Source organism: Populus euphratica, unplaced genomic scaffold (assembly GCF_000495115.2).
Source record: "Populus euphratica unplaced genomic scaffold, PopEup_1.0 scaffold152.1, whole genome shotgun sequence".
Lineage (NCBI taxonomy): Eukaryota > Viridiplantae > Streptophyta > Magnoliopsida > Malpighiales > Salicaceae > Populus > Populus euphratica.
In genome coordinates, this window is record NW_011500040.1 from 279,560 (window position 1) to 279,840 (window position 281).

The following is a 281-nucleotide window of genomic DNA, read 5'->3' on the forward strand; positions in this document are numbered from 1 at the left end:
CGAGCTTTCAGCTAATGACTCCCAGACCAATTGGTCTTAGGGTATTAGGTATTGAAACACCCTTAAGAGCTTACTAACTCAAGTTGTAGATACTGATACGTAGATAGTACAATGTTTGATTCCCTCAAGCTTTTCTTCTCAACCCATGTAACAAACGTTGGATCAATAGCTCCCAAATCACCAATTGGTCTTAGGGTATTAGGTATTGAAACACCCTTAAGAGTTTAGTAACTCGAGTTGTAGATACTGATACGTAGATAGTGCAATGTTTGATTCCCTCA